At 41.6% G+C, this 12,717-nt stretch overlaps 1 pseudogene; it reads right to left on the bottom strand.

Moving 5' to 3' along the window:
• Positions 1-12,717, bottom strand: part of LOC122554919 — a 177,322-nt pseudogene that overhangs the window by 18,231 nt on the left and 146,374 nt on the right.

The following is a 12,717-nucleotide window of genomic DNA, read 5'->3' as shown; positions in this document are numbered from 1 at the left end:
AGGCACTTTCACTTGCTTGCAGGAGGGACACACCAACTGGTTCACAGTAATAGAGTTTTTACCTTATTAATTAAAATTCACAGCTTGCAGCAGCTGATGAGGGGAAATGAGCTGGCTTTCGTCAGACTTCAGTTGCTTTTTCACAGCAGATGGATACACATTCCTTTCTTTTCTAAGATCTAAAAGCTTCTAACCAAACATTCACAACCACAAGTTGTTCAGCTACCTGAGGACCAATCACATATTATTGGCAGGCAGAAGACTTTGTTATTGACAGCTGGTCACCACTCCACAGACCCACAAGCAATCTGTTGCTGGCTAAAACTTTCTTCATACACACCCTTCGGCTCCAGTTCATTTGTAACTAAATCTCTCCCACTGCTTGAACAAACAGCAGTGTAAACAGCACTTACAATGAGTTTTGGCAACCTGCATTTAACAAATTCAGTTAACTGTCCCACAATACTTACTTTTAAAAGTCATTTAATTCCACAATCAAAAATATGGAAAAATAAAAAGATACTGTTTTTACATACATGAGAAACTAAACATGGATTTGGAAATTGTTATCAGAGCTTTATTCAGATGCTAAGTCACTGTGCTCTCATATTAACAGCACATTATAAAGAGATGTTGGTGGGGGGTTGGGGGAAGAGATTCACAAACCTGTTCGCAATGATAAGAAAACCTGGCTGATGTAGAGAGAGAAGGAATCAACAGACTACAAAAAGAAATACATTCAGTCAGCATTTAAACACAATTCCAGGACTACTTAAAACACTATGCAGCCAATAAAGTAGTCAGCTCAGAGACTGATGTTGACAGTTTCCTATGGGCAAATCAGCTGTATTTTCACACAGGAGTCTTGCGAACACCAAATCGAATGTTTATCCAATTAATTAACTTTTTGAGATATTTCTGGGAAAGAATGTTGGCCATGAAACACACACAATGTCTTGAATTTCTTTCTGTGGTGCAATAAGAGTTATTACACCCACCTGAACAGGCAAATAGGACTTGAGTTGAATATTTCATTTGGATGTTGTATTGGAGTTAATAGAAAACTATCTCAGTGCTGGAATGAAATGGCAGAAAGGAAAGAACTGCTCTAGTGCATTGACTGGTGACAAAATCCAATGTTTGTCAGCTACTTCTTCAACAATCTATGCAATTCTTCTTTGTTTTATTTACTATACTATCTGCTTCCATTAAATGAACAAGGTAAAGTACGGTTTAGTAAGGAACAATCTTCTAATAGAGTTCAGAATATGACCAAATTAGACACATTGTCACACATATAATCAGTCAATCAAGATCACAAAGAGAAAGACAAGTTAACATTGCTGATTTAATTCTTCATCTATTTCAGGGTTGTGCTTCAATGATGTTTACTTTCAAATGCTGATTCACCTGGGTTTCAAATATAATTTTTACCACATTAGCAGATTATCTTCCCTTGCTCTACTTCCATCCTTCATTAATGAATAAATTTGTATAGCAAACAAAGTCCTCATTTGGCAGTAACCAGTTCTACAAAATCTAGAATATCAGCTTCAGCATTTACCTATAGTTGGACTTATCTTTCCATTCAGAGATAATCACGTATTAAGCAAATAAATCAGACAGGCAGAAAAGTTAACATGTCTCCAAGGTTTAAACTTTATGATCATACATGCCAGTCTAAAAAAAACTGGTTGTACTACACACGCATAATTCAGAATCAAAATGAAAAGCACAGCCAAGTAGTCGCTCAATGCAATTTAATCATGGTATGTTGGCCTTTCTTTGCCTTGCTGTAGTCTAATAAAGTTTTTACAAAGTTAATAAAATCTGACCTATCCATTACTCAGAAAAATAAATAAAATACTTCTTTCTTAAGAAGTTCAGTTCAAGAAGTACACAAATAAAAATGCCTGGGTAACCACAAGATTTAATTCACTCTGCTCCAATGCTCCCCCAAAAAGTACTAAAGTTTTAGTGCAGTATGAAGAACACTGCAGGCCCGAAATCCACAAGCTGCAGCTGTCACTGGTGTTAAAATTAACTGTGTACAAACCAGGAAGCACACTATAGCCTTTTGACTTTCAGGACAGTCAAATAATTCAGCACAAAGAGTGGAATAAGTTAAGTAGGTTTGTATAATTTTTCTTCACTGCCACCTGACTTTCCAAGAGAAAATGCTTGTGAGTGAATAGATATGAGAAACAAATAGATTAAAATTACAGGAGGCCTGTGTGAGGAGATAACTTCCCTAAATATTGCTTGAGGTCAGGATCCCAATATATTGCCATACATTGTCTGTTTAACATGGGTTTATTTGAACATGCAAAGGGAAACCTATGTAGCTGTAAGTTGAAGCATTCAATTTGTCATTAAGTCCTGTTCTCATTAAAGATTTTGGCTTCAATAGCAAATTTGCCAGAAGCAGCTATATAGTGAGAAATAGATCTTCTATGAAACAGACTGGTTTGGAAAGTTTTGATCAGTGAAACTGAGGAGCTCCAAGCCTGGTTAGCTACATCACTCACCAGGCTAACTGAGTTTGGGAAACACCACTGTAATGAAAGCAATCACATTGACACACTCAGAACGTATCCTGAACAGTGGAACTATAGATCAGTCCACAGCAAAACTCCAAAACAAAATTAAGCTTCGGCCAAATGGATAAAATTTTCTTCAGGATCTGGGAAACATGGGGTAGACCTTGTACCATGTTCTCCATTATCCACTGAAAAATTGCACAGGCTGTCGATACCCTAAATGGCAGTCTCGTATGTTAGGATAATGCAAACCATTGTTGTTGCTGCCGGTTTTCAAACTTGAGATGAGTTCTGCTCGACCTAAATTGAGTAATAGAATTCTGGTATCCAGGACAATGCACACCTTGGAAAGTCCACCTACATCAGGTTTAGAACAGTTAAACTGTTTAGCAAGATCCAATTGAAATAAACGTCTGGTTAAATGGTCACCCAGTTCAAATAGAGATCGATACTGGAACGGCTGTTTCACTGATTGCAGAATCAGTCTTTAACATAATTACCTCTGGACTCCAACCCTACGTTTGCCCAAGACCATGGCTGGACTGCGAACTTACGCCAGGAACTTCGCAGATTAAGGGTACAACTTAGGTTCCAGTGTCTTAGGAGAAGCAGCTGGTTCAGACACCACTAATTGTAGTAAAAGGCCCAGGCCCAGGCCTGATGAGGTGAAGTTGGTCGAGAAATATTCACCTAGGTTAGCTCAACATTTTTTATTAGAAAATGACTGCCTGAGTGAAGTATTAATTAAATATCTGGAAATTATTCGGTGGGGTCTAGGAACTATCAAAGGAGTCAAGGCCACTTTGCATGTTAGCCATGATGTGGAGATGCCGGTGTTAGATGTGGTGGAAAAGGTCACCGAACACCAGGTTAATAGTCCAACACGTTTCACTTCACCTGACCAAGGTGCAACGCTCCAAAAGCTTGAGATTTCAAATAACCTGTTGGATTATAACCTGGTATCATCTGACTTCTGACCTTGTGTGTTGACCAGGAAGCAATTCTATGATTCTGCAAGGCCCGTTCAGTGTCATTTGCCCAGGCAAAAGTAGAGGCAGAAATCAGGATGCTGGAAAGTGAAGAAATCATCAAACCTACCCAGTTTGCAAATGAGCAGCACTGGTCGTACCAATTGGGAAACTGACAGGTCGGTTCGCCTTTGTGGGGATTTTAAACAAATGCTAAACCGCTTTTCATAGCTTGATACAACTATGAAACCCTCACACCAACGATTTATGCACAAAGCTGGCAGGGGGGTACACGGACTGCCCTTCATAAAGCTGGACATGAGCCATGCGTATTTGCAATTGCGATTAGGTGAGGGTTCCCAGAAGCATGCTACAATTAATACCCATAAGGGTTTGTCAATGTATGAAACTGACATTTAGGGTATCATCAGCCTGTGCAATTTTTCAGCGGACGATGGAGAACACTTTAGAAGGCCGATTCCCTGTCACCATTTATCTGGATGACTTGCTAATAACAGGGAAGACCTATAAAGAACACCAAGAGAACCTGGATATCGTACTTAGACATTTCTCCTCAGTGGGTACATGCCTCAGAAGGGAAAAATGTGTGTTCCAGGCACCCCATGTCATCTGATGGGTTCCAGAGTTGACAAGACTATGTTACATCTATTGGAAAATAAAGTGAGGATGATCAAAGGTGCCCCAGCTCCCACATCTGAGCTGAGGTCTTTCCTTGGGCTGATGAACTATTGCGGAAAGTTCATATATAAACTGGCCTCCATCCTGGCACTTTTGCATCAACTCTTAGAAAGGGGTCAGCCTTGGAAATGGTCACAGAGCCAAGCCATAGCTTTCAGGGAAATAAAGAAACAGCTCTCATCCTCTCAGGTGATGGCACACTATGATCCCAAGTGAGATCTAGTATTGGCACATAATGCCCTTTTGGCATGGCATTGGGGTAGAATTAGCTCATAGGTGGTCCAATGGAGAGGGATGCACAGTAGCATAAGTACACCCAGATAGAGGCAGACATGTGATTCGTATGTGGAATGAACTGGCGGAGGAAGTGGTAGATGTAGGTACAGTTACAACATTTGGACAGATACATGATTAAGAACGGTTCAGAGGAATATGGGCCAAGCGCACACAGATGGGACTAGTTTAGTTTGGGAAACCTGGTCAGCATAGATGAGCTGGACCGAAGAGTCTGTTTGCATGCTGTACACAACCTTTTAACCTGCCCGGCTTTTTCTACAAAGGTCCATTACTGCTTGCTACTCAAAAGATTCCACTTTGGCTTCAATCTGCCCATCTCTTCTTTCAAAACATTAATTTTAACTGAAAATAGGAATGGTCCCAGATGTGATTGCTAGTGTAACCATTACCACATTCCTAAATATATGTAGACCTATAGATTATTGCTCTGCTAATGATTATATTTTGAATTCCCTCACACATTGGGCTGCGGTTTCATCTTGCAGGTAGGAAATAGCAGTCAGGGCTGTCTCTATTCCCAAATCTGCCCTTAGTGGGGAGAAATCATTACTGACCTGGGATTTCTACACAGCCAAACCCTTCATGGTTCCCTGTTCAATGAAGGGTATCAGGTGGGCTTTCAAATTAGGATGACCAATCAGAGGCCTTCCAGCTTTAGAGGAGCAGCAGCCTACATGGGAGGATAGGTAACTGAGAGGGTGCTTCACTATGGGGGTGCCCTATTGACCAACAATTCTTTTAAAAAATTAAACAAATAATAGTAAAAGCAGACTGACTACCACTTCTTTATAACTGACTCGTGGGATGTGGACGTTGCTGGCTTGCCAGCATTTATTGCCTGTTCTAAGTTGCTCTTGAGAAGATGGTGATGAGCTGCCTTCTTGAACTGTGCAGTCCACCTGTTGTGGGTAGATCGACAATGCCCTTAGTGAGGGAATTCCAGGAGTTTTACCCAGTGACAATGAAGGAATGGCGATACACTTCTAAGTCAGGATGGTGAGTGGCTTGGTGGAAAACATGCAGGTGGTAGTGGTGGTGTTCCCATGTATCTGCGGCCCTTGTCCTTCTAGGTGGAAGTGGTCACGGGTTTGGAAGGTTCTGTCTAAGGATATTTGGTGAAATCCTGCAATGTATCTTGTAGATAGTACAGACTGCTCTTATCAACCATCAGTGGTGGAGGGAGTGAACATGGTGCTAATCAAATGGGCCACTTTGTCCTGGATGGTGTCAAGTTTCTTGAGTGTTGTTGAGCTACCCATCCAGGCAAGTGGGGAATATCCCATCACAGTCCTGAATTGTGCCTTGTAGATGGTGCCTTGTCGATAGTGGACAGGCTTTGGGGAATCAGGAGATGAGTTACTCATTGCAGTATTTCTAGCCTCTGACCTGCTCTAGTAGCCACTGTTTGAGTGGTGAGTCCAGTTGAGTTTCGGGTCAATGGTAACCCTGAAAATGTTGATAGTGGAGGATTCAGTGATGGCAATGCCATTGAATACCAAGGGACAGTAATCAGATGTCTTATTGGAGTTAGTCATTGCCTACCATTTGGTGTGACATAAATGTTACCAACCACTTGTCAACAAAGCTGGGATATTGTCCAGATCTTGTTGAATTTGAACACAGACTGCATCACAGTGCTGAACATTGTGCAATCATTCATCAACATCCCCAAATGTGACTATATGGAGGGAAGGTCATTGATAAAGCAGCTGCAGATGGTTGGGCCAAGGACACTACCCTGAGGAACTCCTACAGAGATGCCCTGAAGTTCAGATGAGTGGCCTTCAACAACCACAGTCATCTTCCTACATGCAGGTACGACTCGAACCAGTGGAGAGCTTGCTTTCTGATTTCTATTGATTCCAGATTTGCCAGAGCTCCTTGATACCACACTTGGTCAAATATAGCCTGATATCAAGGGTTGTCACCCTCACCTCACCTCTGGAATTCATCTGTTTTGTCCATGTTTGAACCAAGGGGGTAGTGAAGTCAGGAGCTAAGTGGACCTGGCAGAACCCAAACTGGGCATCACTGAGCAGATTATTGCTGAATAGGTGCTAGTTCAAACACTGTTGATGCCACCTTGCATCAGTTTACTGATGATCAAAAGGAGACTGATAGGCTAGTAATTGGTCAGGTTGAATTTGTCCTGTTTTGATGTCCTGACTAGCTCGGTCAGTAATGCTGCTGCTGAGCTACTCTTGGTGGTGGACACTGAAATCCCCCACACAGAGTAATTTTGTGCCCCAGCCATCCTCTGTGCTTCCTCCAAGCTTTGTTCAACATTGAGGAGTACTAACCCATTAGCTGACAATGGGTGGCATTAGATAATCAGCAGGAGATTTCCTTGCCCATGTTTAACCTGAAGCCACTGGACTTCATGGGGTCCCAGAGTCAACATTGAAGACTCCCAGGGCAACCTCCTTTCAACTGTCTAGCACTGAGCCTCCAGCTCTGCGCGTTTGTCCTGGTGGGCCCAGACATATCCAGGGATGGTGATGGTGCTGTCTGCAACATTGCCTGGCTGGTTCTGGACTAATCTTGAGACAGCTCTCCCAATTTTGGCATTAGCTCCAGATGTTAGTAAGGATGATTGTGAAGGGTCGAAAGGGTAGTTTCTGCTGTTGTCTTTTCTGGTGTCTAGGTTGATGCTAGGTGGTCCATCTGAATGAATTTCATTTGTTTGTTGAGACTTCGTAGCGACTGATACAGCTGGGTAACTTGCTAAGCTATTTCAGAGGGCAGTTAAGAGTTGTAGAGTCATACAGCACAGAAACAGATCCTTTGGTCCAACCAGTCCATGCCGAACATAATCCCAAATCAAACTAGTCCCATCTGCCTGCTCCTGACCTATACCCCTCCCATCCTTCAATTCATGTAAATAACCAAATGTCTTTTAAACTTTGTAACTGTACCCACATCCACCACTTCCTCAGGAAGTTCATGCCACATGTGAACCACCCTCTGTATAAAACGTTTGCCCCTCATGTCTTTTTTAAATCTCTCGCACCTCTCATCATAAAAATGTGCCCCCTCATCGTGAAAACCCCATCTGAGGGAAAAGATAACTACCATTAACTCTATCTATACCTCTCATTATTTTATAAACTTCGATCAACCACATTGCTGTGGGTCTGGAGTCATATGTAGGTGACCAGAGCAGGTGAAGAAAGCAGATTTCCTTCCCTGAAGGGCATTAGTGAGCCACATCTATTTCCTGACAATCAACAATGATTTCATGGTCATCACTATATTCGTAATCCTGGATATCTTTACCGGATTTATTTTCCCCCATCTGTCTTGATGAGATTCAAGATCCACAGAATATGAGCTGAGTTTCTAGATTAATAGTCTCGATTAGAGTGGTGCTGGAAAAGCACAGCAGGTCAGGCAGCAACCGAGGAGCAGTAAAATCGATGTTTCGGATTCCTGATGAAGGGCTTTTGCCCGAAACATCGAAATTCCTGCTCCTCGGATGCTGCCTGACCTGCTGTGCTTTTCTAGCACCACTCTAATCTATACTCTGATTTCCAGCATCTGCAATCCTCACTTTTGCCTTTCTAGATTAATAGCCTGGCAATAATACGATTAGGCCATTGTCTCCATCCTGTAGAGCATGGGATTCCTCCCTTCTCCTAGTGTGGGAGGATTCCTGCTCCAGGTGTGACCTGTGGCCGCAATTGGCCTCATTCAGGAAAGGAGGGTCAGAAAGCTATCCTGGAGCACTGACTTCCAACCTGTCCATGTCCTGCTGGAAAACTGAACGCCAAATCCCTGACGGCCTCCTCTCTGTGCCCTTAGCTGGGTTCTTCATCACTAAAATTAGCTGCTTGCTTCATTGGCACAGATTGGCAGGGACTGAGCCCTCCTGTGTCAAAATGGATGGTGCCTGCTGCAGAGTCAAGAAACCCCAGCATGCCAAGGGGCAACACTATTTCTACCTCTCCCCCTGTTTCCATTCCCAACCTGGGTGCACCCAGAAAATTCTGCCCAAACATTATGCATTTGTTATCTAAAAATGCAAGATTTTATTTCCATGAGGAGCATGGGTACTATGGAAAGTCTCTTACCTGGAAAGTCTGCATTGATTTCATCCATTTCCAGAACAATATCATATGGAACTCCAGCTTCAGCAAGCAGCACATTGAGTTGCCCAGGCATGTGCCCCACAACAGGGTGAATTCCAAACCATCCACAGAGGCAACATAAACAAATTTAAACATTCCAGCAAGTCTTTCTTATATACCCCACCTTGTAAATACAAAGTATCTTTCAAATGTTTAAACAGAGGAGTTCTCCCTGTGTCATCTGCTAATCTCTAACCTGACCATGGTTTTCCAAAAGTCTGTCTGCTTAAACTGCTGAAACTATCCCATAATGGGAAGATAACTAAATAGCAGTAACAATAAATGTACCAATTTAGGGATTTTGTTTATTCTTCTCAATAACTCCAATTGAAGAGATTTTTGATATTGCAAAAATGTGGATGCACCTTGGTCTATGCCTACAGAAAATGCTGGCCAAATTTATTTATCAATCCGTGTTCTTTTATTGAAACACCAAATGTTTAATAATCATGTTTAGGAATACAGCCTGGTTAACAGAAAGAAGGCAGTGTTGCTATGCGAGTTCGTTGGAGAGCTCCTTGATCCATAAGGATCTTAAAGCTCGATGTACCACAGATAATCTGATCCCTGCTCTGTGTTGCATGAGCTGATTTCAGCTGGCGTACTAACAGAGGGATTACTAAGTCTGCCTCAATACCTGTAATAATGTTCATTATCATCCCTCTAATTTATCGCAGCGTGACTACGGGGAGGAGTGCTCGAACATCCAGCTTACGATTCTCTCACAATTAATTGCTACCTCATCATGTCCTTAGGGATCTCTCAAATGCTTCATGAACCAGAGAACTGGTTTTTGAAGTGTAATCATAGTTAACACGTTGGAAATCTGTTTTTGGTGCTGGGGATGATGGAAGGAATATAGTCCAAGAAAATTCTGTATCATCTGCATGGAACTATGGGCTATGTCTATGCTTTACCTTAAACAGACAGGAAATTCACCTCAAAAAGTTGCATTCCATTGATAAAGGCCTTCCTTGGTAACTCAGCAGAGAGCCACCTAAGATCGATGCAAAATTCAGGGAAAGACAGCAGGGTAACAGTAATGTCACTACGTTAATAATCCAGAGGCAATTTAAAAATAATTATGATTGAAGATATGAAACTGTTCAGACAAATTTTGATTGAAAGGGGTTTTGATCATGTGGTTTCTTGGAAATGAAGCCACAGCTGCCATATACCTACAGTTTACAGAAATAACTTTGGAAGAAAGACAAGCAATATTTTTAAGGGGATAAGGGATAGGGCTCATTTGCTCAAAAACTTGATTTTGATAAGACTGTGCAGGCCTCTGTGCTGCTGGTTGCCTAGCAATGCTTTCTGGACTTCAGTTCTGTTTTCACACATATAATTAGTCCTAAAGAACAAAAGGCCAGGAGTTATCGGTATTGCTCCCTCTCTCTCTGTGGAAACCTGACAAAATTATCAATTATCAGTGACTACCTTATAAACCTTGAAAAGCTGATACGTAGCTATTTTCCAAAGACTCAATCCAGCTTGACTTCAATCTGAAAATCTTCCATTAGTCTCCAGCTGTCAACAATTTGATTTTGTCAATAAGAAACCCGGTGGTCTGTGAGAAGTCATCAACTTCTATTCTTTGTTTCCAGATCCTTGACCAACAGGGGGCTTTACATTTGTCCTTGCTTAAAAAGAATCATATCTCCAAAGACCGTCACCTTGTGTGTTGTGTGAGTGCTGTGCATTTGGAATTAAGGAGATAAACCTATCCTCAGTCCTAAACCTATATCTCAGATGCTAATCAGTGTTTGCCACGTGTTTTAAGAATAGGTTTTGTGTTACAATGAATGGATTATTTTGAATTCATTAAAGAAGCCTGGTGGAACCCTCCTTTATTCTGGGTAGCAGTACAAAAAGGAATAATGGTTATTTTGGTGATTGAATTAAATGGTTAAACTAATGGCATGACTGGTGGAGTAGTGGGGCTTGAATCCGCATGCATTCCTCCCATCATAGTCATCAGAATTAATAAATCTGAATGTAACCTTGGTCTTAGTGATGGTGATCATTATAACTACCAGCAATTGTTGTAAAGAGTGATCTGGTTCACTGATACATGTTAAGGGAGGAAATCTGCCATTCCTAGCTGGTCAGACTCACAGATAACTAGACTGACATTATTATTGTTGACTCTCAATTGCCCAATTAAATGGTCTATCAGGCTACTCAGTTCAGGAGAAAGTGAGGTCTGCAGATGCTGGAGATCAGAGCTGAAAATGTGTTGCTGGAAAAGCGCAGCAGGTCAGGCAGCATCCAGGGAACAGGAGAATCGACGTTTCGGGCCGAAACGTCGATTCTCCTGTTCCCTGGATGCTGCCTGACCTGTTGCGCTTTTTCAGTAACACATTTTCTACTCAGTTCAGGAGCAATTAGAGATGAGTAACAAATATTGGCCTTGCCAGTGATGTTCATGTCCCAAGAAAATAATAGAGGCACAGAGATGTACAGCATGAAAACAGACTCTTCGGTCCAAATTGTCCATGCCGACCAGGTATCCTAACCTAAACTAGTCCCATTTGCCAGCACTTGGTTCATATCCCTCCAAGCCCTTCCTTTTCATATACCAGTCCAGACGCCATTTAAATGCTGTTATTGTACCAGCCTCCACCACTTCCTCTGGCAGCTCATTCCATACATGCACTACCCTCTGTGAGAAAGTTTAAAAAAGAATGCTATGTTCTTTAAATTCCTCACCTTCTCATTCACAGTTAAAAATCACACAACACCATTATAGTCCAACAGGTTTTTTTTTGGTTTCACTAGCTTTCAAAGCACCACTCCCTCATCAGGTGACAACAAAGCAGCACTTCGAAAACTAGTGAATCCAAATTAAACTGTTGGACTGTAACCTGATGTTGCCTGATTTTTAACTTTGTCCACCCCAGTCCAACACCAGCATCTCCAAATCATGACTTGTCATTTATAGAACTGTTTGTGCTACCAAATGTGACAAGCTGACAAATACTGCAACTACACTATCATGACCACAGTTATTTTAACTTCATTTTTCTGAGCACAGTAGCTATAATGGAGCTAATTTGATGTGGTAATAATGTAATGAGGCACTCCATTGGTTGAGGTAAATATATCATAGAATCATAGAAGAATCGAAGAATCATTTGTATTGTGCTCATTTTTCAATGAGTTTCAGTATACCACCTTTGCCTTCAGAATGAGATAACTCTGTGTTTTAGGCGGGAAACAGACTGAAAATAAACTCAAAAGTTTCAAACAAAAACATAATCATTTTTCACCCTGGCACACATTCTGCAGTTGTGTCGTTGCTGAATCGCATTTGGCTTGAGGCCTGCATCATTTTGAGTTCTGGCTGGGCCTCATTCAGATATAGCAACAAATGTTGGTTACGTCTTGACTCTTCTGTGGTGACCTTACTGAAGATTTATTATTTTGTTCAGTTAAAATTTAAGTTACATCTTCCCTAGATGGCCGGAATCTGTCAATGTCAGAAGCCGAATTGTCTCTGACGGAAGACTCTCACTGTAATTTGTACTGTCTGCTGACACATGACAATATTGCTGAAAGACCTTGTGCCCCAGTGTGGGGACACAGTACATTCAACAAAGCAGCTGGTTTCACAAAGCTACAGCTTTTCTTAAGATTGCAATTTGTGGTGGTGAAAGAGAAGTGGACTAATTGTTCATAATAACACAGCAGAGAAGTCATCAGTGGATAACTTTTGATACTGATGAGCTGGAGGTCTTTCAGTAGGAAGTGCACTAATGGAGGAGCTGATTGCCATGCAACAGCTAAAGCACAGCTCCATGCTTCATGACGAGAAATCACCAACTGAATCAATTCAAAAGCTAAAAATCACACAACACCAGGTTATACTTGCAGAGTTACATTGCACTTTGCTCAAAAACTGCATGCATTCATGTAGAACCCTGAGCTCAAAAACTTCATGAATTTATGTGAAACTCCGTTATCTCACTTTTTAGATTAGAATCAATCTAAACATCATGGCATAGACAGAGAACACAGGGGGCCAACACCTTCAACATATTGTCTAGCTATCACCATTGTTAACAGCTAACCCAAGAATGCAAC

This window comes from Chiloscyllium plagiosum, chromosome 1 (assembly GCF_004010195.1).
Source record: "Chiloscyllium plagiosum isolate BGI_BamShark_2017 chromosome 1, ASM401019v2, whole genome shotgun sequence".
Lineage (NCBI taxonomy): Eukaryota > Metazoa > Chordata > Chondrichthyes > Orectolobiformes > Hemiscylliidae > Chiloscyllium > Chiloscyllium plagiosum.
This window is presented reverse-complemented; position numbering and strand designations above follow the sequence as displayed.